The following is a 26,439-nucleotide window of genomic DNA, read 5'->3' on the forward strand; positions in this document are numbered from 1 at the left end:
TGGGAATCCTTATAATAGAGGGTGCAGTTTGATGGATGGCATAAAGAGTAGACACGGTTGTAATTTATGAGGTGTTGAAGAGAAAACCTGGAGCCAGGACAAGCTTGGGTTTGGAATTCACCTGAGGGCTGGGTAGGACACAGTGGTGAGGGCACAGAGGAGACAGACTTTGCTAAACCTAGATGTGTCCCGGACATAGCCAAGGATATGCGGGGACATTTGTTCTTTATTTGTGTGTGAAAAGAAACAGGTAGGGGGTACAAGCCTGAAAGAGAGGACACCTGAAAGGTGGCCAGCTGTGCTATGTATGGGGTGTCACGGAGCTGTAGGAAGCGTTTGGCCCACTGGAAGGTGAGTGGGGCAGGCGTGTGTTTGTGCACTGGTTTCTCATCAGCCATCACCACCCAGGGACATAGGCTGTGCAGGACTCTGGGGGAGCTGCAGAGCTCCCAAGGGGGCACTGGGAGACTCATTCATGAACTGCACAGGGTGTTCCATAGACAGGTAACTCAGGTGCCCCAGGGTCCATTGAAGAGGACACCCAGCCTGGGTGGAGACAGCTAGCGGAGCTGGAAGGGCCCTCCAGACTGGGGAGATGGCATGGGCTGAGGCACAGGGGTGAGCAACAGCTGGACGTGAGGATGCCCAGAGGCGTGCAAAGGTTGGGTGAGGGCCCCCAGGTCATGTAGGCTGTCTGCGGGAATTCAGATGGCAAACTCCAGTCTTCCATCAACTGCATGACTTCTCTGAGCACAACCCTGAGCTGTCACTCTTCTTCCTGATCACAAGTCCAGGGTGGGCTTCAAGAAAGAAATCTCATGCAAAATATGAGCACAGGCAGTGGCAGATGCATCGCTGATACAAGGGAAGGGGCCAGAGGCCCTGCCGGGTGCAGATGGTCCAGCTTTGACTTGATGTGGGGGAACACAGAGGACTGACTATAATCCTTTACTGCTAAGAAAGGGTTTTTAATGAATCCTTGTGAACAAAGGCTAGAAATGGGCAGTTGATGGTAAACGGTGTACAATGGGCTAATAAGCACAAGAGAAAACCATCTGACCACAATTTCTTAGGCCTTAGGATAAGAGAGAGGCATACTAAAGTTTCTTGCTTGTGGAATGTACACATATTTAAAAAAAAAAACAAACAAAAAGTAGTATGTCTTTCTAGAGGAGTGGTGTCGATTATGTAATTCTGGAAACAAGGAGTGAGAGAGGTGCCTTCTGACCCAATTCCACCCACAGGACTTTAACTTTACTGAAGAATCAGGTATTGTTTGCTGCCTTCAGGAAGAGAAACTGGGTCATTGCAAGCCAAGGAAGGGAAAGCAATTTTTCACTCCAATAAGTCCTACGAATGTATTACCTCTTCAGAAAGTAAGTGTACTAATAAAAAAGGATCATTAATTTCTAAGAAGTTTGTGCAGATGGAGTAGTCTGTTGTTTTTTATATAATCTTTATAAAATTATGCTTATTAAGGCTTTGTAAAATACTGTTCATGTGATATGAATTTTAAAAACATAGCACCAGACTAAATATATGCTATGACCTAAATTTTCTAGGGAAAATTGAATTATGTGCATTAAAAAACTGAAAGTGAATTTAAAGTAACACCTTGACAGTAAGGACTCCATTTTGGAGCACCTGAGACTGCATCTTAAGAGAGCACCCCACCCTCCCTCCCGACACCAAGAGACACTGGTCTGAAACTATGATCTAAAACACTTGGACAATGGCAGCCTGCTCCATCACACCTGGCAACCTGCCTCACACTTGGCAGAGGATAGAAACCCCCTAGCATGATTGCTCAAGCTTGCAAGCAGATAGGCTGCACCTGGGTTCATGATAAAAATGTAATTTGTCTATGTCCTACCTATGGTTTAAGCAAACACCTGGATTAATGTCGCGATTATAATTGAAATTGTTAAGATTGTAAGTGGTATTGTCAAGATTATAATTGATATTAGTTTCCCATAGGTTTTAGGTCAGCTTGACCTCGGTAACCATGTATTCTCCCCTGATCCTAGCAACCATGTGTTCCCCTCCCGATTTTGTGGCTTTTGGCTTCATAAACCCTGTTGCTTTGAGCTTCAGGGTTGAGAGTTCTTTATGGCATGCCCACCGCGGGCAATAAAGGACCATCAAATTTTATCAATGTGTGGTGCTCCTTTGTTCACACTCGCTCAGGTACAACATTTTGGAGGCCCCAGTGAGATATGGAGCCCACCTCTGGGAAGACCTCGCTCCAGTCATTCCAGGTTGGTGCTCTGGCCATAGGGGAAACGCCCCCTGATGATGTTCCAGGGCCCCACGTCCTGATTCACTGACCTGGGAGGCTCAGATTGACCTCTTCACTGACCAGTTAGCCTTAGGTCCTCTGGTAAGTCGATTCTTGTTTTCTGGTGGCGCCTTCTGGGTATTCGAGGACTGACAAGATGCCAATACAGTCTCAGTTCTGTTCAAGTGCAATGGCGTTAGGACGGGAGACTGTGGTCTGGTTAAAGAAAGGCCTTTCCTGGATGTACTGGTTTCTGTTCCAGTTTCGTGGCCACTTTCTTTTTTTTCTTTTTTTCTTTTTTATTTATTTGACAGAGTTATAGACAGTGAGAGAGAGAGAGAGAAAGAGAAGGTCTTCCTTCTGTTGGGTCACCCCCAAAATGGCCGCTACGGCCGGTGCTGCACTGATCCCAAGCCAGGAGCCAGGTACTTCTTCCTGGTCTCCCATGTGTGTGCAAGGGCCCAAGCACTTGGACCATCCTCCACTGCCCTCCCAGGCCACAGCAGAGAACTGGACTGCAAGAGGAGCAACTGGGATTAGAACCTGGTGCCCATATGGGATGCCAGCGCCGCAGGCGGAGGATTAGCCAAGTGAGCCACGGCACCGGCCCCATGGCCGCTTTCTGATGTACTGTCTGCATTCATGATCGCGGGAGGTAAATTCTTTTCCCTGTCCTGCCTGTCTCCTTTATTCCCTTATCTCTGGAGTCTCTCTGTCCCCTCCATTGAGCATGGGCTCTGCTCAGTCTAAGGGGACAACTTTTCAGTGTATGTTCTAAAATTTCTCGTTTTTAAATCTAGAAAGACTGCTGCCTTAAAAATTGCCTTGTCACTTGCCAAAGTTTTGTGGCTTGGTTTTTACAGATCTGGATGAAAAATAACAATGGGTGATCAGCCCTGATGTGGATTTTTTTCGATCTCTGGTTTATGTCATTGATTTCCAGCTGGAGTTTTATAAAAAGTGTAAATTCCACGTAAATGTAATTTTGACTTTAATTCAGATAAAAGTATGATGTATTATCAACATCTTAAGTCACCGAGGTGTAACTGCTAAATATGAATTGGGTAAAGGTAAATGAGATAAATGTGTCTAACAAATATGTTTTCATGAGAGTCCATATATAAAGAATAATTCAAGACTGCTTAAAACTAAGGTTAAAATTTGATGTGTTATCTTATTTTAAAAATGTTGTCTTAATTTACAGATTTTTAAGGGATTATTTCAATATAAATCAAGAAATCAGCAGATAAAAGGGGTCACAAGTATAAAATTGGTAAGGAAGCTTAAGAAAGAAAGAGGTTTAAAAAACAGGTTCAAGTTGTAAAAGGTGTGAGAAAGTCACAAAAGGTAGTGACAAATTTTCTTAATAAAAAGCTATTAAAATCTGATCCTCTGTTAAAACAATGAGGTTTTTGTAATACAGATATGTTAGTAAATATTTTTAAATAATCTTTAAAAATCTATTAAAAAACTGCAGCATCTCCTTTTAACAGTCTTTATTTAATTGGTTACTGGCATTTTCTATCTGGATCCAGGAAGCTCTCTTCTCTTTCCTAGCTCTGACTCTGTTACAGTTCTTCCAAGTTATGGGATGATTCCACGTGCTAACTTATATTTAAGGATTTTATTTCCCATTTTAATGACAAATAAACATCAATTTTGTATCCTACTTATGTTCTCTGTCTCTCCTTAAATTCTGATTGTTTAGAAACAGCTGTGTTTTTATTAAAAGAATCATGGTTTGGTTAAGTATATACTCAATCTAAAACATTTAAATGATCACTTTGTAACACGAATAAAATCGATCTCTATCGATGTGACTCATGCAAATGTCCAGAAGCTACAAAAATCTAATAATTTTGTTGTGTTATTAGTCACAGTGCTTGTCTTAATGAAAAACATTGTTGGTTCCGTGTTTAAATGTTTCCTCTTTTAGGTTTCAAAGCACTTTTTTTTCCTATCTTTATTGTATTCAGTACTTTGGTATGGCTCTACAAATAGATAAAGCCAAAGTTTAACAGGTTCCAACTAAAAAACATGTGGTTAATTTAGGTTACTAAAAACAGAAATCAATTCTAATTAATTGTAATTAAAAAAACAGTTAAAGATCTTAAAAAGCTGTTACTAAGACTGCTTTATTGTTCTATCCTGTAATGTATGTTATATGTATACATATTGTATGTCTACATAAAAAAGTATTAAGAACTCTGTTTTAATTGACTTATAGATATAAGATTGTTCATAAATTTAAACTACTAAGTTAACCCAAAATACATTTTTGGTTCACGTGACCTAAATAAACTTCTGTATCAGGTGTTTTAAACTTGCTGGTACAGAGAAACCAAAAATAATTTTTTTAAGTCATTGACATGTTCATGCTTGGGTTTGCTGGTTAAACAAGTTACACTTGTGCTAGATATTCAAACTATTTTTCCAACTACAAGTACTCTTATAATTTATAAAAGACTTTAGACTTTTTGGTAAATACTTTCATAAGTTGTTATTTGACAATTAAAATTGCTTACTAAGTTTTCACTTAATATTATTGACAGCAAGTAATCTAAAAAAACCTGTATTCTCTTCAAGATGAGAAACTGATTCTATTCTAAATTCTCCATCAGGATATACAGTTTGATCTTCAGACCTTATAAAAATAATGGCAAACATTTTTCTATCGTCATGCCTGGCCACATACAACAGCTAGATTTATTTTGCCATAGATAAAGTAAACAGGCAAAACCTCCCGTTTCAAACCAAACTAATGGAGAAATACAAAGTCTTACTAATTGGTTCAAATGGTTTAGATAAAGTGGTCTTCATGTTTAATCTTATAAAATGCCTGTGACAACACATTTCTAGCCCAGGCCGCCAAAGATTAGTGATGGGATTGAGCACCCCCTTGGCTAACATCCTAAAGGCCTCCTGTGTGGTCTACTTTAACAAGGACCCAGAAAAAGAGGAGTGAGCTGGGCTACAGGAGCAATGTAAGTATAGGTGACAGGCCAGTTAATAATAGCTTTACACAGCGATCTGCCATCAAGGAGACCCAACAAGGCCAGTCAGCCCTAAATGGCATTGGTTTTTGATGTGGAAAGCCAGGGCTTTGGACAGATGGCAATCATGGCAGAAGCCAGTCTCCAAAGAGCCCTATCAGCTCTGCCAGCCCAGAGCTGGGTCACTGGAAATGGAACTGCCCTGGCGTCGAAGGACTCCTAGGTCAGAACCGCAGAACTTGTTGGCTCTAAACTGAAAAGCCCTTCACTCTGCCCAGCTTCCAAACTGACCACTGCCATCAGGGGGACAGCCTAGGGTCAGGAACATTGCAGACAGAGCTGTAGATTTGCTTTTACAGATCCTGCCTATTCTATACTGACTTCTTATTCAGGCCAGCTCTGCTTCCAGGCCAGCTAGGAACTGAGAGTCAACAGGGTGCCTGCCCTAAGGAGGTTCACACCTGTACCCCATGTAATTATCAAGCCCCTCCTGTCAGTTTGTTTGCCTCTAAATTAAAACAAAAACAAAACTCCCTCCTGGTTCTGACAGCACCTTTCATAGGTCCTCTAATAATGACTCTGTCCTTTGTTTTAGACCCTGTGTATTTAATCTGCTTGTTAGATTTATTTTCTCAGATTTAAAGCATACATGGCCATGCACATAAAGCCTTGGATGAAAGCAGTTTCTGCAAACTGACACGCAGCCTCCTCAAGAGGCCACCTTCTGTTTTGACAGCCATTCCCCACTCCACATCCTAAGGGGCCCCCAAATTAACGACCCCCTGTCAGCAGGAAGTAGTCAAGATGAGATTGACAACCTGAGTCCTTACAATAGTAGGGTGCGGATTAAAAGAGGGAGATGGCTGAGGCCCTCTGGTTGGGCTGTCTGTTGGCCCCCCAGGCTTTAACAGAATGTCTTATACATACAGGCTGTAAGCTGTGAACAAAAGATTTACTGAGACCTGGTCTCAACTCTTCATCACTGCGATATCCTATACCCAAAACTAGCAACAGTGGGGCTGGGTCCACCAAAGCAAACACCAGCTTTTAGCACCTCCCGTTCCAGTTGTCACCAAAAGGCCCCATGGTAGTTCGGGTCCTAGTTGGGTTCAGTGTGTCAGGCACTGCTGCCCTCAGCACAGCAGCCTGGGTTCTGGGTGAGCTAAGTGCTTCCCATATGCCTGCATCAGCCAACTCCGATCTGCTGATCTGTTACACAGCCAGGTAGAGTCTCTTAAAGGGGTTGTCCTGACTGTAGGCCCCTGAATTCTCAACCAGTTACTGAATTTCATTAGACAAAGTACAGCTTCTGGTAAACTCATGTAGATACATACCTATTACTCTGTTCTAAATATACTTCCTGATCCATATGATGTGGCTGAATCAAGGATTTGATTATTGTCAAAACACAAAATGGGGAATGAAGTAACACCTTGACAGTAGGGACTCCATTTTGGAGCACCTGAGACTCCATCTTGAGAAAGTACTACCCCCACCTCCACCCCCATGAGACTCTGGTCTGAAGCTATGATCTAAAACTCTCTGACAATAGCAATCCGCTCCATCACACCTGGCAACCTGCCTCACACTTGGCAGAGCATAGAAACCCCCTAGCATGATTGCTCAAGCTTGCAAGCAGATAGGCTGCACCTGGGTTCATGATAAAAATGTAATTTGTCTATGTCCTACCTATGGTTTAAGCAAACACCTGGATTAATGTCGCGATTATAATTGAAATTGTTAAGATTGTAAGTGGTATTGTCAAGATTATAATTGATATTAGTTTCCCATAGGTTTTAGGTCAGCTTGACCTCGGTAACCATGTATTCTCCCCTGATCCTAGCAACCATGTGTTCCCCTCCCGATTTTGTGGCTTTTGGCTTCATAAACCCTGTTGCTTTGAGCTTCAGGGTTGAGAGTTCTTTAGGGCATGAGCCCACTCTCCACCGCGGGCAATAAAGGACCATCAAATTTTATCAATGTGTGGTGCTCCTTTGTTCACACTCAGGTACAACAAATTCACCAATTTTTTTTTTTAAAAATTAAGGAGTAGTGGAATTTTGGTTGATTTATTTTTTCCCTTGTACCTTTTTATTTTCCAATTTTCTGTTATATTCATGTGTTTGTTTCATAAGAAATATGTCCCTGAGGACATACGCACATGGACATTCCCACTCCAGATGGTAGACTGAGATTATGCATTTGTATCCTATTCTCTTCCAAAATTCCACTGGAAATAAAAATGTGACTAACATCATAATAGTGTTAGAAGAAAAGAAAGGAGCTACCAGTAAGTACTTAGTAGAGGTTAAGCAGATGGCTCCTGTTTCTAGACACCAGAGCAAAAGATGCCTGATATGAATACACATCCTGGGAAGACACTACAAAAATGAGTCATTTTTCCCCACAGAAACTCCAGTTCAGTAAGTAACACGAAGAGTGCAAATGGGAATTGGGACGCCGGATGGAATAAGAATGTTAATAGAAAACAAGTCTGTGGGAGTACTGAAGTAAAATATAGGAAAATTATTTTGTAAGTTGGGGCTAGACAAGGGGAAAAAAGCATAAACTCAGAAGGCATAAACTGTTGATTTGATTGCATTCCAAAAAATTATAAACTTTAGTAAGAAATATTTTAATTAAGCACAGTAGAATGATATGTAACAGGCCAAGAGAAGATAATTTTGCCTGCAGAATTGTCCATTAGTAATTAGTCATAATATTTAGCATTTTATAAGCCAGTTTGAATAGGACTAGGAAAAATGGATGAAGAAATGGACAATTTACAGATAAATAAATACAGATAACAAAAATGTCTGAAAATATGTGAAATTTCACCAGTTTTCAGGGAAAGGCAAATTGAAAGTGAGTATCACTATTTAACATTCTTTTTTTATTAAATTTATTTAATGTCTCTACACATTAAATAAGAATCTGGGCTTGGTTAGGGTGTGGGGACACAGGCATTCTCATACATCATGGAGTGAAAGTGGATGTCTTAGTGTTGACAGTTGGGAAGCAGCTGTCATGCCTTTTGCTCGCTATTTCACATCTAAGAACCATCATGTAGAAATACTGACATTTGTTCAGAAAGAAGTTTCACTGAAGCTTGTTTGTAAAAGCAGAAACTACTTAAATGCACATCTATTCCATTGATTGTTGTGTAGTCATACAATACAATTTTATGAGGCTGAGAAAAAGAATGGAGTTATAATTCTATTTACTGCTAGGGAAAGATCTCCAGGGTGTGATAAGTGAAAAAATGTTATAGAATCATTTCATTGAGGTTCCATTTATGATTATATAATTGTATGTGTGTGTGCATGGGTGTGATAGGCATGCATGTGTCATCAGATGGAAATGCATAGAGGGTTGGATCTTGACAGATACGCATCAAAGTGTTTACAGTGGTTACCTCTGTAGGGTAAAGGCATGAGGGAGTCGCCCATGGTTTTTGTTTTGTTTTGTGTTTAAAGATTAATTTGAAAGGCAGAGTTACAGAGAGGCAGAGAGAGAGAGAAATCTTCCATCTGCTGGTTCACTCCCCAGATGGCCAAAACAGCAGGAGCTGGGCCGATCCGAAGCCAGGAGCCAGGAGCTTCTTCCAGGTCTCTCACATGGATGCATGGGCCCAAGAACATGGTCCATTCTCAACTGCTTTCCCAGGTGCATTAGCAGGGAGCTGGATTGGAAGTGGAATAGCCAGGACTCAAACTGACAGCCATATGGGATGCTGGCACTGCAGGTGATGGCTTTGCTTGCTACCCCACAGCACTGGCCCCTCCCCATGTTTTGATACATGAATCTGTCATTTGACTTTCTACATGTCATTCATCATTTTGTGACATTAAAAACAACAAAAAAGTTTAAAATGTGCACCTTTTCTAGTTAAGACTCATTTTTTTAAAACTTTTATTTAGTAAATATAAATTTCAAAAGTACAGTTTATGGATTACAATGGCTTTCCCCCCTATAACTTCCCTCCCACTCGCACCCCTCCCATCTCCTGCTCCCTCTCCTATTCCATTCACATCAAGATTCATTTCCAATTATCTTTATATACAGAAGATTGATTTAGTATATATTAAGTAAAGATTTCATCAGTTTGCACCCACACAGAACATAAAGTGTAAAATACTGTTTCAGTACTAGTTAAAGCATTAATTCACATTGGACAACACATTAAGGAGAGATCCCACATGAGGAGTAAGTACACAGTGACTCCTGTTGTTGACTTAACAATCTGACACTCTTGTTTAAGGCGTCAGAAATCTCCCCAGGCTCTAGTCATGAGTTGCCAAGGATATGGAAGCCTTTTGAGTTCGCAGACATCGATCTTATTTAGACAAGATCATAGCCAAAGTGGAAGTTCTCTCCTCCCTTCAGAGAAAGGTACCTCCTTCTTTGATGGCCCGTTCTTTCTACTGGGATCTCACTCACAGAGATCTTTCATTTAGGTGTTTTTTTTTTGTTTTTTTGTTTTTTTTTTTTTTTTTTGCCAGAGTGTCTTGGCTTTCCATGCCTAAAATACTCTCATGGGCTCTTCAGCCAGGTCCAAATGCCTTCAGGGCTGATTCTGAGGGCAGAGAGCTCTTTAGGACATCTGCCATTCTATGAGTCTGCTGTGTACCTGGCTTCCCATGATGCATCGTTCTCTCCCTTTTTGATTCTATCAGTTAGTATTAGCAGACACTAGTCTTGTTTGTGTGATCCCTTTGACTCTTAGACCTATCAGTGTGATCGATTGTGAACTGAAATTGATCACTTGAACTAGTGAGATGGCATTGGTACATGCCACCTTGATGGGATTGTATTGGATTCCCCTGGCACATTTCTAACTCCACCATTTGGGGCAAGTCCGATTGAGCATGTCCCAAACTGTACATCTCCTCCCTCTCTTATTCCCACTCTCATATTTAACAGGGATCACTTTTCAGTTAAATTTAAACACCTAAGAATAATTGTGTGTTAATTACAGAGTTCAACTAATAGTATTAACTAGAGCAAAAATAATACTAAAAGGGATAAAGTGTTAAATTGTACATCAACAGTCAGGACAAGGGCTTATCAAGTCACTGTTTCTCATAGTGTCCCTTTCACTTCAACAGGTTTCCTTTTTTGTGCTTGGTTATCACCGATCAGGGAGAACATATGATATTTGTCCCTTTGGGACTGGCTTAATTCACTCAGCATGATGTTTTCCAGATTCCTCCATTTTTAAGAGTGTATTGTCTCTAGGTCTTTGAGAAACAGTAGAAGTCCAACCACCACCAATGGAGTAGTATGTAGTCATTTTTATGAAATTGTGTTGAAAATAGATTAGTTTTACCAAATTGTATTATTTTGGCAGAAGAGATTATAAGATCCTGGGGGAGGAACATGATTAGTGTCAAGATAGAGTTGCTGCTGTTCCACAACAAGAGAAAAGCGGTGTTAGCTGGAACGACAGCAGTAGGAAATGCGTGCGTTTCAGTGGGATGAAAACTGCCTCTGAATAATCCAAGTTGAGGGAGCCAAAGGACATTTGTGGTATCATCTTGTTGGGGAAAGTAACCAGGCACTAAAGAAATGCAAGAGTTTCAGGAAACAGAAACTATAGGAGGACAGCGATAGGACTGGGTGTACCACTGGAATTCCTTATGTGCTACATTTCCCAGGATGGCTGGGCAGGACACTGACCACGCTTCACTCTCTCTTTCTCCAAAGGGATAAAAGGATGTATTGTTCTGTGCTGGTTCTTGCTCTCCTATTTATTCCAAGATCATTAGCACTTCAAAAAAACTTTGTTTCTGAATAATCATAGCATGAGTGGCACGATAATGAATTTATGTAGATTTGACCCAGATTGTTGTGCCAAGGTTGGTTAAATTGTGTTGGAGGAGAGTTCAGATACAGCCAATGTCTCATGGCCAGGTCAGTTTTCTTCCCTTTTCATTTTCCCCTTCTTTACTGTGACTTCTTTTCCATTTTGATTTCATCTTTCATTGGTGGAAATACTACTAGAGAAGGGTGTTAACTGCTTATTTAGCTATAGAAACAGTTGGTGGTACATATGTGATCAGAGTGAAGAACAAGAGAGCCTTCCTCCAAGCCCTCTAAGTTTTATTGACATGTTATTTACATGCTATACAATCCATCTATTATAAATGTCCAGTCTTGGACAGGCGCTGTGGCATAGTGGGTAGAGCTGCCCCATGTAGTGCCGGCATCCCGTATGGGTGCCAGTTCGAGTCCCAGCTGCTCCACTTTTAATACAGCTCTTTGCTATGGCCTGGGAAAGCAGTAGAAAATGGCCCCAAGTCCTTGGGCCCCTGTACCTGCATAGGAAACCTGGAAGAAGTTCCTGGCTCCTGGCTTCCGATTGGCACAGCCCTGTCCATTGCAGCCAAATGGGGGAGTGAACCAGCGGATGGAAGCGCTCTCTCTCTTTCTCTCTCTCTCTCTCTCTGCTTCTTCCTCTCTGTAACTGCCTTTCAAATAAATAAATAAATCTTTAAAAAATGTCCAGTCTGGGTTTTAGTAAATTTAAATCCTTGTGCAGTTATACATTGCTCTAATTCAGTTTTAGAATATTTCTGTTGTTCCTATAAGTTCTTTTGGGAGCATTTTAAGCCAAGTATTTTGCCTGTCTTTCTTGGAGAGAGGAAATAACAAAATGGTATAAATTCTGGCCCCAAACACATGTGATAACGAACATGTGAGTTGATACTCCTCAAGGATTTTTTCCCACATTTAATTTTTCATTTACATCTAAAGATGAAGAAATGTATCCACTTTCTATCACCCAGCCCTCACTTCCCACCTGAGCCTTCTGCGAGTGCAGCCTCTCTGGAGTTCTGGCTTTTCATGGATGTTTTCCAGTAAATCCTCTTGGGTTCTACAGGCTGTTGTAACTTGGATGTGTCACTCCAAATATTTATGTATTAGAAACAATCCCCAAGATTGATGGTATTTTGGGGGTTTGCCTTTGGGAAGTGCTTAGAGTTAGATGAGGTCATTAGGGTGGGGCCCTGTGATGGGTGGGATTAGCGGCTTTATAACAGAGTGAGAAAGATCTGAGCACACACTTTCCCTTGCTCTTGCAATGTTTTACCCTCTGCCATGGAAGGATGCAGGCAAGATTGCTCTCTTCAGATGCCTGCACCAGGCTCTTGTACTGCCCAGAGTCCAGCCTGTGAAAATTAAATATCTTTTCTTTTCAACTTGCCCAAGGCTGTGGCATTCTATTATAATGGCAGAAAACAGAGACACAGACACAGCTTCATGTTTTTGTCTATTTTCCCCATTGAGCACCTGGGAGGGTCCATCCACCCCTCTGCCCATCTCCCAACAAGCACCAGCACAAGGTGGACTTAACTCTCAGGATTTTTACTTTCTCATCATCTACGTGCAGACCTTACTCTCTTTCCCAATGGTTCAGCCAAGTATTTTGAAATATTAAAGATTTTTTTATCAGTAATTTTTAGATTTATACTGAAAGACTATGCTGAACGTCTAGTAACCCACATATAAGAAATGGGAGCCATCATATTTATCTTTGTATATGTTTTCTTTGAGTGTCTTTTAAAAACTTATGTGTTTGGGGTACCAGCACTGTGGTATAGTAGGCTAGGCCTCTGCCTGTGGTGCCAGCATCCCATATGGGCACCAGTTTGTCCCGGGTGCTTCACTTTTTTTTTTAAAAAAAACATTTATTTATTTATTTGAAAGGCAGAGCTACAGAGAGGCAGAGGTAGAGAGAGAGACAGAGAGAAGGGCTGCTTCACTTCTGATCCAGCTCCCTGCTTGTGGCCTGGGAAAGCAATAGAAGATGACCCAAGTGCTTGGGTCCTTGTACCTGTGTGGGAGACCCAGGAGAAGCTCCTGGCTCCTGCTTTTAGATTGGTCCAGCTCCAGCTGTTGCAGGCATTTGGGGAGTGAATCAGTGGATGGAGGACCTTTCTTTCTATCTCTTCCTTTCTCTCTCTGTAACTCTGCCTTTCAAATAAATAAAATCTTTTAAACATTATTTGAGTGAGAGAGACAGACACACGTACACACACGGAGAGAAAGAGAGAGACAGAGAAAGATGGAGAGAGAGCAAGCTTTCATTTGCTAGTTTACTTTGCAAATTCCCACAACAACTGAGGCCAGGCCAGGTCAAAGCTAAGAGCCCAGAACTCAATCCAGGTCTCCTAATATGGGTAGCAAAGACCCAACTACATGAGCCACCACTGCTACATCCTGTCTCGCGCATTCACAGGAAGTTGGAGTCAGGAACTGGAGCCTAGTAACAAACCCAGGCACTCTAGTGTGGAACACTGTGTCTTAACTGCTAGGCAACTACTTGTCCCTTTCTTGCATTTTTAAGAACATTTATCACATTCCAGGAGTCTCCAGGCTGGCGGTACATGGAAGGCATCTATGTGTATGGCTACACCACAGTGCACAAAGCAAAGTGTATAAGCAGGCTTCTATGGAGAGACACGGAATGCGATCATTTCAAGAGAACTGATTTCCGGGTCTTCACCGTGTACTCTTTCCTAAAACCGATCTTCCCTTGGAACAGCCCAGTGTGGTCTGATTCTCTGTTCTCAGCCTTCTCATCATCATCCTGTCCTTTTCAGCAAAACGTGGGAGTACTTCCTGAGTCTTACTTCTGTTCTGCCCATGGATACAAAAACCGGGGTGACATTGACTAATTATAGAACGGAGAGCTCCTGAGGAGGAGATCCATAGGACAGAAGCGAAACTAGCCAGAAAGATGGGAAGGGCCTTTTTCATCCTGCTGGTGTTGTGCCCACATCGTTAGATCCCCAAACGCCGCCAGAGACTCGAACACACCGAAATGCAAAAGCAAGGTTTATTTCGGAAGTACAAGCCGCGTCAGGGACCCCGTCTAACCAACCGCGCAGCAGAAGGCAGAGGAAGACCCCGAGCCGTGCTTGGGAGCCTCTTTTAAAGCCGGGTTAAGTCATCGAGGGGTGCGGGGTAACAGTGGATTTTCTAGGGTCGCCTCTGGTGCTTCCTGATGGAATGCGGTTGTTCCTGATTGGTTCAGGCCCAGGGGATTTCCTTATATGATGACCGCTAACAAGCTGCTCTGTTGTAAGTTTCAGTTTCCCCTGAGTGGCGCTGCTTTTATGGGAAGTCGGGCCTGCCTCCCCGAATGGAGGCACTTTTTCAAAATGTAGTTACTCTGGCCCTTCACTAGGAGACCCGCAACAAAACTTTCTACTGTTTCTGTCCTTCTTAGTGCTGCAATGTAGGAGTGAAATTCCTGTTGCACAAATGCATGTTTAATACTTCCATTTTCTTTTAAAAGATTTATTTTATTTATTTGAAAGAGAGTTAAAGAGAGAGGTAGAGACAGAGAGAGAGGTCTTCCATCTGCTGGTTCACTCCCCAGATGGCCTCAATGGCCGGAGCTGCACCGATCCAAAGCCAGGAGCCAGGAGCTTCTTCCAGGTCTCTCACATGGGTGCAGGGGCCCAAGAACTTGGGCCATCTTCTACGGCTATCCCAGGCCACAGCTGAGAGCTAGATCAGAAGAGGAGCAGCCGGGACTAGAACCAGTGCCCACATGGGATGCTGGCGCTTCAGGCCAGGGTGTTAACCCACTGCGCCATAGCGCTGACCCCATAATACTTTCATTTTCAAGAGTAGGTCAGACTTCTTCTAACAGCAAGTGTGTGTTTGGGGTCTTGACTTTGATGTAAAAGACTGATTTTGTCCTATAATTTACATGGCACCTTTCTCCATCAGTTCAATATGCTAAATTTGTAGCTTCAAGGGGATGATGAAAAACATTTTAAGTGCGTTGGAATTTGCATCTTTTCAATTCCTTACATTTGTGATTTGAAAAACTGCAGGTGTCACATTAAAAATGTGGGGAGATAAGTGATATTGAAAGCTAGGGATTATTCAAACAAATCTGAAAACCATTGATGTGTATTGTTTTTTCTTTATTGTTTCTGTTTTTCTATTTTCTTGCTTGTTTTAGGGTTTTGTCATTTTGGTAATTTTCATAATAGAGTTTGGAAATCACAGCTCTTAATTTGTGAAACTTGTATTACTTGTTTTTCCTAGCTGTAAATTATAGAAAATAAGGAGAGGGACTACCCAGTTGCCAAGTACATTAGAGCTGTGATTGGAAATTAGTTTTGAGAGCAAAGAGCCCTTAAGGATTTGGATCAGCTTCATGAAAATGATATGTACAAAGTGCCCATTTTAGCGTTATCTGTAATGGCTCAGAATTGGATCAGCTATCCAGATAATTCATAGTGTAGTCCCACAGTAGAATATTATATAGCAAAGAAATGTAGTGAACTGCTGCTACAGCAATTTGTGGTTGACTCAGAAAAATGATGCTGGACAAAATGACAAATATAAGTGTATCCTGTGTGCTTCTACTTACATAAAATTCAGAAAAGGCAATACCATTCTGTGTGATGAAAGTTAGAGCACTGGGTACCCCTAGAGAGTCATGACTGAGAGGGAGCACAATGACAGTTCAGAGGTATGGCCCAAGGACTCTATCTGGACCTGGCTGTCATCACATACTTGTGTTCACTGTGCTGTGCATGCTTGTGCCCACTTTGCTGAAGGTGTATGTCCTGTTTCAGTGAAATGTTTACTTAAAGAAGGACTTTGGAGGACTGGCATGATGGCACAGTGGCCTAAGCTACTGCTTCTGTTGTTGGCGTCCTATAACAGTGTGATTGGTGTCCTGGCTGCTCTGCTTCCAGTCCAGCTCCCTGATAATGTACCTGGGAAAGCAGCAGATAATGGCCCAAGTATTGGGCCTCTGTCACTCATGTGAGAGACCCAGGAGGAGTTCCAGGCTCCTGGCTTTGGTCTGGCCCAGCACTGGCTATTGTAGCCATTTGGAGAGTGAACTAGTAGATGGAAGATGTCTCTCTCTCACTGTGGCTTTCAAATAAATAAATAAATAAAGTTGTGCTTCCTGTCACCTAAAGAAAACCACAGCAACTGTTTTGTGGGAAGTATTTTTTTGGCCAGGTAGAGTTATAGACAGTGAGAGAGAGAGAGACAGAGAGCAAGGTCTTCCTTCCATTGGTTCACTCCCCAGATGGCTGTTCTGGCTGGCGCTGCGCCGATCCGAAGCCAGGAGCCAGGTGCTTCTTCTTGGTCTCCCATGTGGGTGCAGGTGCCCAAGCACTTGGGCCATCCTCCACTGCCCTCCTGGGCCACAGCAGAGAGCTGGACTGGAAGAGGAACAACCAGGACTAGAAGCCGGTGCCCATATGGAATGCCGGCGCCACAGGCGGAGGATTAACCAAGTGAGCCATGGTGCTGGCCCCTTGTGGGAAGTATTTTTTTCAGCTATTTTTAATGGTGTTGATTGAACATGTTGATGATTTTTAGGTGAACACTTTGTCACTGAGAACATTACTTAGCTTTGGCCTGTACAGACAGGCCTGACAGAGGCAGGCACGACAGGGCCATGTGGTGAGTTTAATAGCGGGGGATCACTATGTAACAAGCTTTCACTTGTGCTTTGATTCTTACAGTATCTCTCATTTCTGGCAGGGTGGAGGCAGGATATAATTCTAGGTCTATGGGAGGAATTTCTTGTCTAATTGCAAACACCTGTGCTTGGCACAGATCCTGTGAAACTTTCCCATGGGCCCTGAGACACACCTGCATGCTATGGACCACACCCCCTTGTGGGGGTGCAGGGAACTCCCAGCCAATGCACACAGCACATGGAACCCTTTCCCCAGTGCCCACCTGCACCAGGGGTCAACAACTCCACACCCCAAGCTTCTACCCCTACCTTTACCCCAGTTCTTCATTCTCCCCACCCACCCCAGGAAAGCACCCTCCCTCCCCCCATATGCAACATGAGCCATGGGTGTTAAGACAGGCAGTCTCTTGCTTTTGGACTTTATTGACTGCTGAAAAGTTCAACGGCTGTGTTCTTAAGATAGAGTTATTCACAGAAAGTTTCCGTATCATCACATTTATGGTATGTGTTTTGCATATACCATGCCACAGTGTTGTCTTTATGATTTGAACAGATGATGGTAGCAATAACTTCTAGAGAATCACCTCTTTGGATTTGTTGCACAGAAAGGACTGTCTGCCCCAGAGTGAGGCCACTGACACCTGTCCTGGGCCTGGATCAGCTGCCAGTGCACCTGATTTGTCTCTGACATTGTGCAGACTTTGTCATCCCCACCCATGTGCCACTCCTGGCTTGGTTTGGAGCCCATTCTGTTCTCTCCTGAAACATGCCTGTTCCTGAGGAGCCGGTGCTGGCATGGGTGGGGAAGAAGAGGAGAGAGCCCTACAGAACAATTGCCTTGAGGCTTGGCTTGGCAGAAACCTAGAAGGAAACTGGCTGTGTTTGGAGGTTGACAGGCAGCATCATCATGTAAGAGCACCCCATCCTCATTTTCCTGCTGTTGTGTTCATCATTCAAGGGAGGCTCAGGTGAGTGAGTGTATACTGTGGAAACTGCAGGTGAGGGGCCTGTGTTGTGATGCAGTGGGTTAAGCCGGCACCTGTGATGTTGGCATCCCAGTTTGCTGCTCTACCTCCCTGTTCTACTGATCCACCTCCCTGCTAATGCACATGGGAAGGCAGCAGAATGTAGTCCATGTACCTGAGCCCCTGTTAGCCAGGATGGAGTTTTTGGCTCCTGGCTTCTACCTTATGCAGCCGCAGCCATTGAAGCCACTTGGGGAGTGAAGCATTATATGAAGGATTCTCTCTCTCTCTCTCTCTCCCTCTCTCTCTCCTTCCCCCTCTCTCTGTTTATGCCGCTCTCCATGTCACCTTAACTTTCAAAAAAAAATCTTTAAAAAAGAAAAAGAGAGCTGGTGTTGTGGTATAGTGGATAAGGCCCCTGCCTACAATGCCAGCATGCCATATAGGCACCAGTTCATGACATGGCTGCTCCACTTCCAATCTAGTCCCCCACTAAGGGCCTGGGAAAAGCAGCGAAAGATGGTCCAGGTGTTTGGACCCCTGCATCCAAGTGGGAGACCCAGAAGAAGCTTCTGGCTCTTGGCTTTGGCCTGGCCCAGCCATGGCCATTGTGGCCATTTGAGGGACTGAACCAAGGGATGGAAGATTCTCTCTCTCTCTCTCTCTCTTTATCTCTCTCTGTCTCTGTAACTCTGCCTTTAAAATATATAATTAAATATTTTTAAAAAAGAAAAAATTGAATGAAAAAGAAATTGCACGTAAGTGAAATTCACAAGTAGGAAAGCCGAGGAAGTGATGTAGTACAGTTTGACTTGAGTTTAGATGATGATAGATACGGGAAACATTTTGGAAATCCAGTAAATCCAGAAGTTTTCTGTTTTTGTAGAAGTAACTTGAGAGACGTGGGGCACTCACCACCAAGTTAACTGGATCGGTTGTGCTTTGCATGTTTTCTGTCTTGGGAAATAGCATACGTTGTGAGTTTAGCTCCTGGAACCAGCATGAGGTGGATTGAGGGTGGAGCACCTCTCACTTGAATCTACTTCTACCCCTGTTGGTGTGCTGACCCCTATTGGTCTGACACTGGGTGAGCAGTCACTTGACCTCTTCGAGCTTCAGTTGTCTGATCTGTAAAGTGGGCATAAGAACATGTAACTCTTTTGGTTGTTCTATGGAGTAAATGATAGCACTGAAAAATACTCATGACTCATACTTACTGAGTACTTTCTGAGTTCTTTATTTTATTTTAAAGATTTATTTATTTATTTGAGAGGCAGAGTTACAGTTGCACCAGCAGAAATATCATTCCCAAATTAAAAATTATCTGCAGAAGTGTTACTTTCAATTATATTGATTGAAAATAAAATAGCTAAAATTATATATTTTAGTGATATAACAGATGAATTTCCAAGAAAAGGAAAATGTTATGATCTATCATGTTGTCACTCTAATAGATTATTAGTTATTATATTATATAAATTTATAAAAATTTTGTAGGATTTGGTAATTCTTAAGTAGTTGTTACCCAATATATTAGAATGCTTGCTTATAGATTTCAAACTAATACAATGTTTTAAAAAAAGATTTATTTATTTATTTGAAAGGCAGAGTTACAGAATGAGAAGGAGAGACAGAGAGAGAGAGAAATCTTCCATCTGCTGGTTCACCCTCCAGATGGTCACAATGGCCAAGGCTGTGGCAGACTGAAGCCAGGAACCAGGAGCCAGGAGCCAGGAGCTTCATTAAGGTCTCTCTTTGGGTGAAAAGGGCCCAACCACTGGAGCCATCTTTAGCTGCTTCCACAGGCTTTAGCAGGAGCTATATCAGAGGTGGAGCATCTGGGAAATGAGCTAGGACCCATAGGGATGCCAGCGTCACAGGCAGTGACAACCTGCTATGCCATGCTAGCCCTGCTAACACAATTTTTTCAAAAAAGATTTATGTATTGGGGCAGGTGCTATAGCGTGGCAGATAAGGCTGCTGCCTACAGTGCTGGCATCCCCTATGGGTGCCGGTTCAAGTCCTGGTTCTTCCTCTTCTGATCCAGCTTTCTGCTTATGGCCTGGGAAAGCAGTAGAAGACTGCTTAAGTCCCTGGCCCCTGCATCAGCATGGGAGACATGGAAGAAGATCCTGGCTCCTGGCTTTGGATAGGCCCAGCTCTGGCTGTAGCAGCCATCTGGGGAGTGAATCAGTGGATGGAAGACTTCTCTCTCTCTGCCTCTGCTTCTCTGTAACTCTGCCTTTCAAATAATAAATTGAAAATCAGAGTTACAGAGAGAGAGAGAGAGAGAGAGAGAGATCTTCCATCTGCTGGTTTACTCCCAGATGGCTGCAATGGCCAGGCTGGAATCAGAAATCAGGAGCCTCTTCCTGGTCTCCCACATGGATACAGGGCCCAAGGACTTGGGCCATCTTCTGCTGCTTTCCCAGGTGCATTACCAGGGAGCTGGATTGGAAGTGGAGCAGCCAGGACCCGCTACGCCACAACGTCGGCCCCAGTTAATACACTTTTTTAAATTAAAAAAAAACTTTTATATTTCAGCTGACGCTGCGGTATAGCGGGTAAAGCTGCCATCTGCAGTCCTGGCATCCCATATGGGTGCTGGTTCAAGTCCCAGCTGCTCCACTTCTGATGCAGCTCTCTGCTATGACCTGGGAAAGCAGTAGAAAATGGCCAAAGTCCTGGAGCCCCTGGAGATCCCAAAGAAGCACCTGGCTTGGGATTGGTGCAGCTCCAGTGGTTGTGCCATCTGGGGAGTGGACTAGTAGATGAAAGACCTCTCTCTCTCTCTCTCTCTCTCATTCTTTCACTTCCTCTTTCTGTGACTCTGCCTTTCAAATAATAAATAAATGAATTTTTTTTAAAAAAAACAGCTTTATATTTAAGACAGTTTATGGCAGTTTTTTCTTTTTCTTTTTGTAAAAAAATATTTATTTGAGAAACAGATTAAGAGGTGAGCTCTTATCCACTGGCTGATTCCCCCAATTGCCTACAATGATTGAGGTTGGATTGGTGTAGACCAGCCCTGGGAGCTGGGAGCTCAATCCAGTTCTGTCTCCCAGGTGGGTGGCAGGAATGCACGTACTTGAGCCATGACTGCTGCCTCCTAGGGTTTGCATTAACAGGAAGCTGGAGTCAGAAGCAGGAGACAGAGCTGGGTATCGAACTCAGGTATTTTTGATGCAGTGCTCCAGTGTCTTAACTGCCAGGCCAGATGCTAAGCTCTTTTCTGCCTTTTGGAAAGAGGGCTCATGTTTTATTTTGCACTGGTCCCTGCACCTTTGTCCTGGCTCTGCACAGCTCTTCTCTCTGCCTCTAAGGTTCTTCTTCCCTGGGAGGCATTTTGAAGCTAATGAGAACCATAGCACCCTAGGAATCCAGCTCCTTCTCCTCACCCTGTGGTGCTTGCTAGAGGCAGCTCGTCTTCATTTTAAGAAGAAATCGTGTAAGACTCATGCTTTCCTTTCCCCACTATCTTTTTGATTTGCCACTGACTCAATTTTTGCCTGTCACCCATGTGGTCCAGGTTGGAAGGGAGGTCGTCAAGGACCCAATGCTTTCATCCCAGATGCACTCAACAGACCATGCTCAGCACTTTGTATCAGCAGTAGCACCCAGAACAGAACTTTCTCCACAGGATGCTGCTGAAAGATTTGGTGGATAGGAGGGAAGATAACCCCCATCATGTCACACAGAGCAGAAACACCATCAAGTCTTAAGTGTTGTCCTCCTGAAAGTTCCTTTTCTCTCCAGCTAGCTTAACACAGTGTCCTTTCTCCGTGCAGTCCCTTGAAATTCTTCTAGTGTCCTGACAACCCAGATCCTGCCCCTGGCTCGCACACCTGAGTCGACCCAAGGCCAGTCATGAGCCAGGGAACCCCTGCTCTTCAGTTTTGCTTTCCTGTGCAGAGAGAAGTTCCTACCCTCTCTCCCAGAAAAAAGCCATATTGCACCCTAAGGCATCATTCTTCGAAGGGAAGCTGCTTACCTTCCATTGTTTGTATTCCAAATTCTACAGTTATTTTTCTATTCTCTTACTGAGCTCTATTTGTGAGTCAAAAGTATATTTAGTAACTGTACAAATATTTATGCTTTGCATGTGGTTCACAATAAAGATTTATTGCAAAAACGAACCCCACACAATTCTATCACTCCCAAATACTTTCAGGATTGGTAGGGATCCAGATGATTTAGTCAGTAACCTCCTTTCATTTTCAGAAATGGAAAACTCCATTAACACTCAAAGCAGTCATTTTTATCTCAGGCAGCTGTTGTTATTAGAAAATTCTCTCTTATGTTAAGCCAAAATCTGTCTGTTTCTCAGCATTAAGGGAAAAAAAAGAATTATTTTTAAAAATGAACTCAGGCGAAAGGAAGTGCTCTTATTTTTCAAAGCTCTTGGAAGGTTCCAGCTGTCTCAGAGACAGCACCCACTTCTGTCTTATCAGCTTTTGCTGTTTTTAAAATGCATTTGATTTTAAAATGACTCATCATTAAATATTGTTTTCATATATTTTAATATCTACCAGTTTTTAAAAAATATTTATTTATTGGAAAGGCAGAGTGACAGAGAGAGGTGGAAAGAGAAAGGGAGAGAGAGAGAGAGAGAGAGAAATCTCATTTACTAGTTCACTCTCCAAATGCCCACAAAAACCAGGGCATGGCCAGTTGAGTCATTCTTTGCTGCCTTTCCAGGATTATTAGCAGGGAGCTGGATTGGAAGAGGGGCATTCAGGACTTAAACCGGTCCTTTGATATGTAGATGTTGCAAGCTATGGCTTAACCCACCATGCCACAACACTGGCCCATTGACTGTGTGTGTGTGTTAGATTAGAAGGATTTTTATAGGATCCCAGTCACTTCATATTTCAGTATTATTCTGTTATGAACTTTAGTTCCCAAGACTGACATGCCCAAATGCATCTTACTGCCCCACACTGAATGCCCATGACATATTTTAAGTATAGAGTGCTAGAAAACAAGGTGGTGGCTACCTATCAAAAGTGTTGTCATAAACAGGTGCTTTTTTTTTTTTTTTAAAGATTTTATTTACTTACTTGAGAGGTAGAGTTAGAGAGAGAGAGAAAGAGAGGGAGAGAGGTCTTCCGGATGCTGGTTCACTTCCTGTCGCTCCCCCATTCGCGGAGGAACGACACTAGATCCTGCGCTGTTCTTTCTGCCCGGCCCTTCCCGGGTTAGCTGCCGTTCCCTCATTCGCGGAGGAATGACACCATCCCGGGTTAGCTGCCGACCCCTCCACCTCTGTGGAGGGGTGGCACCCCCCGCCGCTTTCCCCGCTTCCGCGGAGGAGCGGCACACCGCCGGCTGGCTCTCTCGGGGGCTGCTCAGATGTTCCTCAGGTGTTCCCTCAGATGTTCCTGGTGCATGGTGTCTCTCTCCTCTTTTATAGTCCTCTTCCACCAATCCCAACTCTGCTGCCCACACGCCGAGTACGCTGCTCTCCTCCAATCAGGAGCAGGATCAGCTCCTGCAGTTTATTGGTCGAACTGGAGGCAGCTGTGTAGAAGTTGTTTGGTCTCTCTCTCTCAGCGCCATATTGTGGGAGAGCAGATGCATAGAATAAGTCTTAATTCCAGTAACTTAGTCTAGTCTCAGTTGCTCCCCACAACTTCCCAAATGGTTGCAATGGCCAGAGCTGAGCTGATCTGAAGCCAGGAACCAGGAGCTTCCTCCGGGTCTCCCATTCTGATGCAGGGACCCAAGTGCTTGGGCCATCCTCCACTGCTTTCCCATGCTGTAAGCAGAGAGCTGGATCGGAATAGGAGCAGCCGATCATGAACCAGTACCCATATGGGATGCCGGCACCACAGGCAGAGGCTTAGCATACTATGCCACATCTCAAGCCCTAACAGGTGCTTTTTGAGAACTTGGTGGAAAAAAGTAACAGAAGCGACCAAACTCATTCACTTTCAGACCCACTCACTTCAGCCTTGTTTTTGTCAGAGAGATTTCATGACTCTCTGTAAACATTTGGAACAAAATTATATGGTCAGTTGCCAAATAAGATCAGTCCTCCATATACGTGGGTTCCACATCCTCAGGTTCAGCCAACTGCAGACTGAAAATATTTGAAAAAAATTCCAGAAGCTTCCAAAAAACAGAACTTGAATTTTCTGTATGCCAGGTACCATGCTGAATCCATGAATGTGGAGTCATCTGGAGGCACTGCATTAGGTATTGTGAGTAATCTAGAGATGATTTAAAGTATATGGGAGCATGTGAGTAGGTCATGTGCAAATATCATGCCATTTGATATCAGGGACTTGGTATCTGTGTGTGTATTGGGGGAATGTCCTGGAAGCAATCCCTCACAGATAACAAAGGGACATTGTACTCTGAAATTCTGAAGATTTTGAAATAGGAGGAAAAAGTGCTGTAAACACCAGAGAGACTTTAGGTTCAATTCAATACACAGGCTCAGGGGACAAGCATGGGCAGAAGCCACTCAGAGGGTGGGAGAAACAACCCCAAGTGGCTGGGGCAACATTAGGCATTCTGGTTCTGGGTGGGGCTACACTTGGCAGAAGTTATCAGAGAGAGGCCCAGACACATTGTCTCCTCAGATGCCAGCTTTGGTGCAGGGAGATCCACTCAGGGCAAGTGTGCCACCTGCTCTACTGCCCCACAGGACTGATAACTGCTCAGGAACAGCCTCCAAGTTCCTAGTGATCAGAACTCTCTCATGCCAGGAAGCCCAACGTACAGTGTCTTTCCCATCAAGTACTTAGCATTCATCCATAACTCTCCACAGTCCATCGCAAGTTGCCAACCAGGGATCTCTTTTGTCATAAGCAATGTTGCTTAGAAACACTTGCCATGTGAATTTACCTGGTTACTAGGGGAACAGAGCTAAGACGTTAACCTAGGAGAAAAATCCTCCTGCAGAAAGAGAGAACGTTTTGTTAGCCCCTCACACACATGTGTAAATATAAACGAACAGTAACGGGAGAGCAGCCTGCATCGTTTCTAATTATTATAAACCTAATGGATGAGAAGACAGAATCTACAATGTTAGGCAGGTAATAGGCAAAACCAAACCAAACCCAAAGTCTCTAATAATGATCAGAAAGCCTTGATAACTGCTTTATTATCTAGGGCTTGGTAACTGCTTTATTTATCTAGGGCTATAAATAGTTAGTATTCAGTAAATATGTAATGAGTGAATGAAAAAGTAAATGAGTAAAACATCTTCTTAGGCAAGATCATTGACAATAAGACAAGCCCAACTTCATTTACTTGAAAGGCAGAGAGAGAGAGAGAGAAAGCTTCTACCTTCTGGTTCGCTCCTCGAATGTACAAAATGGCAGAGGCTGGGCCATGTCAAAGCCAGGAGCATGGAACTCAACCTGGGTCTCTCACATAGGCGGCAAAGACCCAAGTAATTGAGACATTACAAGCTGCCTCCCAGGATGCATATCAACAGGAAGCAGGAATTAGAAGTGGATCCAGGACTTGAACCCAAGAACTCTGGTTTGGGGTGCAGGCAGCATACGTGGCTTTCACTGCTGAGCCAAACGCCCAACTCTAGAAATCACAGGCTACGTTTGTAGCTGACGGAAGTGAAAGCTGACAAACAGATCTTCTAATACACCTGAGTGTGGGATTGTGGACCTGTTGATTTAGAGAGAAACGGCCCCCGACAGCTGCCACTAGATTTCAGCTGAGGTAGACAAATCTCTGTAAATGTTCTAGAGGCATGAAGGAAAAAAACCAGTGCCCTGAATACTCCATTTAAGAAGGAAGAGATGTGTCAAACTTTTAGAAACAATTTTTACTCACAAATCTTAGGTTAAGGTAAGTTTTATTTCCTTGCAAGCATTGCTTTTTTGGCAAGTTTTATTCCTCTAATGGATCCAGATGTTTCTCCTTCTTCTTCTTTTTTTTAAAGATTTATTTATTTCGAAGGCAGAGTTACAGAGAGGCAGAGGCAGAGGCAGAGGCAGAGAGAGAGAGAGAGAGAGATCTTGCATCTGCTGGTTCATGTAGCAAATGGCTGCAAGGGCAGGAGCTGGGCCAATCTGAAACCAGGAACCAGAAGTTTCTTCCAGGACTCCCACATGAATGCAGGGGCCCAAGGACTTTGGCCATCTTCTACTGCTTTCCCAGGTCATAGCAGAGAGCTGGATCAGAATTGGAGCAGCTAGGGCTTGAACCTGTGCCCATATGGATGCTGGCACTGCGGGCAGTGGCTTTACCTGCTATGCCACAGTGCCAGCCCCCTCTTCTTGCTTTTCCATCTCAGTTTAAACTATGCTTTCTTAGCTTGAAGGCAGAAACATTATGTACAAAATAATAGATCTTTTGTAATGAGCTCCCCATTCTTCAGTTAACAGCATGAATACTTATGAACAAATACCTTGATATCCTTATTTATTAGACTAAAACATGATGGTAAAAACTAGAAACTTGGAGTTCAGTTTTGATTTTACCATTACTCAATAGCTCATGAACTTGATAGGGGCAAAGCCAGATTGGTGTTTGGTGATTGTAGCTCCTCCAGAACTACTCCCACCCCAGAAGGTGTCCTGGTTAGGAATGCTTGCCAAATGGCTGAGATGTTGGGTGCACATTCTTGGGAATATAAATGTTTCAGAAAGGGGGTTTCTATCATGTAGTCTGATACATCTCTGAATGAATGGTGAAAATAAGTTTTTTCTTCAACCATGGTGTATACAGTGTAATGTATACATGGTTTCCTGTGGAATAAGG

General features: G+C 43.2%; 1 protein-coding gene and 1 long non-coding RNA gene across 14 annotated transcripts in view; one reads left to right on the forward strand and one right to left on the reverse strand.

Annotated features, from left to right (window-relative positions):
• The window catches only part of LOC103348026 (uncharacterized), a 112,116-nt gene that overhangs the window by 497 nt on the left and 85,180 nt on the right, over nt 1-26,439 (forward strand). For 2 of the 10 annotated variants that reach the window (XR_011390006.1, XR_011390007.1), the window contains exons 1-2: nt 1,148-1,376; nt 2,188-2,380. The exons of the other annotated variants lie outside the window; for them this stretch is intronic. This is a non-coding gene — a long non-coding RNA (uncharacterized lncRNA). Of the gene's footprint in view, nt 1-1,147; nt 1,377-2,187; nt 2,381-26,439 lie in introns of those variants that run through there. 10 annotated transcript variants of the gene reach the window in all.
• Nucleotides 7,685-26,439, reverse strand: part of LOC100357467 (short-chain dehydrogenase/reductase family 16C member 6) — a 61,324-nt gene continuing 42,569 nt past the window's right edge. The window contains exons 8-9 of one of the 4 annotated variants that reach the window (XR_007919063.2): nt 24,559-24,609; nt 21,808-23,918 (exon numbers count right to left, since the gene is read on the reverse strand). The gene's annotated coding sequence lies outside the window, so the exon portion shown is untranslated. The other 3 variants (XM_051844500.2, XM_051844501.2, XM_051844499.2) reach the window with 3 other exon arrangements.

Source organism: Oryctolagus cuniculus, chromosome 6 (genome assembly GCF_964237555.1).
Source record: "Oryctolagus cuniculus chromosome 6, mOryCun1.1, whole genome shotgun sequence".
Classification (NCBI taxonomy): Eukaryota; Metazoa; Chordata; class Mammalia; order Lagomorpha; family Leporidae; genus Oryctolagus; species Oryctolagus cuniculus.